The sequence below is a fragment of the Octopus bimaculoides genome, chromosome 1, assembly GCF_001194135.2.
Source record: "Octopus bimaculoides isolate UCB-OBI-ISO-001 chromosome 1, ASM119413v2, whole genome shotgun sequence".
In the NCBI taxonomy this organism is placed as follows: domain Eukaryota; kingdom Metazoa; phylum Mollusca; class Cephalopoda; order Octopoda; family Octopodidae; genus Octopus; species Octopus bimaculoides.
The window spans coordinates 179,850,428-179,853,248 of NC_068981.1; the positions used below are offsets into that span (position 1 = coordinate 179,850,428).

Below are 2,821 nucleotides of genomic sequence, written 5' to 3' on the forward strand. Positions count from 1 at the left end.
CACACACACACACACACACACACACACACACACACACACACACACACACACACATACATAGTGAAGCACATAGATGCAAAAAGATACTGCTCGAAAACTAAAGATCGAGTAATATACTATTTATGAAAGCCGTAAAGAAATCCTCACCAAATGTTAAGAGTTTTACGTGAAACCCCGAGTAAAAGTTTGTGAAGATTGTTTTTGTCTTTAATAAAAAAAAAAAATAGTGTGTGTGTGTGTGTGTGTGTGTGTTGTCTACCGAATTCCACTCATAATGTGTAAGTTTGTTAGTCAGCCGGAATCTATATTAAAAGACAGTTGCCGAAAGTGTCACGAACTGGAATCCAACCAAACCCGGAACCACGTGGGCGGGATCGGTCTTCTTAACCTAACGGCGATGTTAAGGCATGTGGAAGAATATGTGTCCATGCGTACCGTTTTGTATGTGCGTGTGTATGCATGTATGTCTCCCTTTACACACACACACACACACACACATATATGTATAGGCGTAGGCGTGGCAGTGTTGTGTGAACCTTGCTTCGAACTCACAAGGTTCCAGGTTCAGTCCCACCGCCTCTCACCTTAGGCAAGTGTCTTCTACTATAGCCTCGGGCAGACCAGAGCCTTATGAGTGGAAAGAAACTAAAAGAAGCCCGTCGTATATATCTATTTGTGTGTCTTTGTGTCTCATTTCCCCCAGCCCATCATCACAGTTTGATAACTGGTGTCGGTGCGTGTTACTTAGCGGTGCGGCCTGAAAGACCGATAGAATAAGTAATAGGCTTAAAATATAGGTCTGGGATCGATTTGTTCGACTAAAACCGTTGAATGCGGTGCTCTAGTATGACCGCAGTCAAAAAAACTGAAAAAAGTAAAAGAATAGAAGAATATATATATATATATATATATATATATATATATATATATATATATATATATATATATATATATATATATAGCCGCAGGAGTGGCTGTGTATACATATATATAGCCGCAGGAGTGGCTGTGTGGTAAGTATCTTCTACTATAGCTTCGGGCCGACCAAAGCCTTGCGAGTGGATTTGGTAGACGGAAACTGAAAGAAGCCTGTCGTATATAATGTGTATGTGTTTGTGTGTCTGTGTTTGTCCCGTCCCCCCCCCCAACATCGCTTGACAACCGATGCTGCTGTGTTTATGTCCCCGTATAACCAAGCTGTTCGGCAAAAGAGACCGATAGAATAAGTACTAAGTTTACAAAGAATAAGTCCTGGTGCCGATTTGCTCGACTAAAAGCGGTGCTCCAGCATGGCCGCAGTCAAATGACTGAAACAAGTGAAAGAGTAAAAGAGTAAAGAGTATATGTATATATATATACATGTGTGTGTACATATATGTATGTAAAAGTGTATATGTGTGTCAGTCTGTTTATTTGCCTGTTTCTATTCATTTCTGCATAAAGGCGTTTTGTGTATGTACGTTTCTATATTTTAACACCTAAAATGAACAATGCTCTCCATAGATGTAAACAAATTCTTTCACTTCAGCACATGTAGCAATAGTCGATGAGAATCTAGACATATGGGAGAATATATTTGTGTCAATGTTTTGGTGCCATCTATGTTATAGATAGAGAGAAAATGAAAATGATGACGTTTAGTTGTAGAAGAATCTAAGTGACGAGCTATCAAAATTTTCAATATTTGTCAAGTTTGCAGTTGGCAATCTGCGCCGACGACAACACATGCATGCCGTTGTTTACAATCGTATAGATGAGACTTAGACAGTGAACAACACACATACACACTCGTTCTTAGACATAGATGTACAGATGTATATGCATAGACATATATGTGTGTGTGCGCGCGCGTGTATGTGGATGTGTGTGTGTGCATATACGCGAATGCATATATTTGTATATTAGTGTGCATATTCGTGCATCTGTACATATATAAATATGTACACACGCACATATATATATATATATATATACATGTGTATACAGTACATACATACATGCATTGACCCGTTTATATATATATTTCATGTATATACGCATACGTAGCTATACATATCTACGCATGGAAGTAAGTATATATGTACATTTACGAATACACACACGCACACACACACACACACACACACACACACATATATATATATATATGCACACAGACGTACGTATGTATTTATGCATGTTTGTATGAATGCATTTTAGCATGCATGCATGTGTATCTGCAAACGCAATTTGCAGTGACACACAGGATTAACTGCCGATACGTTCAGACAGAGTTTCACATCTTGATGCAGGCAAGTAACATTTGAAATACAGATGTATGATTACACATAAGTTTGTGAAGACACATCAAAATAAACATTTATATATCCACCCATGCGATTGCCCACATGACTGCATGTGTGTGTATGTGTTTGCTTTTGTGCGTGTGTTGTGCGTGTGTGTGTGAGTGTGTTTGCGTGAGTGTGTGTAGCTGTGTAGGTGTGTAGGTGTTTGTGAGTTATATATACACAGAAAATTACATAAACAAACACATGTGTATATATGTGTGTGTGTATAAGTGTGTGTGTGTTACTGTATGTGTGTACACAGACACATATATATAATATATACATACATTTATATACTTATCCACTAGATAGGTTTCGGCTAGAATTGGCCTTTGTCATGACCAACTGAGTCACACTGCATGGAGAATATGTACGTGCACACACACACACACACACACACACACACACACACACACACACACATATGTATTATTTAAAACCGTTTGATTTGGCACCACGCAACTTAGTTTCGCCGGCTCCTAAGAGACGGGTTT

The 2,821-nt window shown here is 38.7% G+C and overlaps 1 protein-coding gene across 1 annotated transcript in view; it reads right to left on the reverse strand.

Annotated features, from left to right (window-relative positions):
* Window positions 1-2,821, reverse strand: part of LOC106868399 (peroxisome proliferator-activated receptor gamma) — a 519,155-nt gene that overhangs the window by 413,184 nt on the left and 103,150 nt on the right. The gene's annotated exons all lie outside the window — the stretch shown is intronic.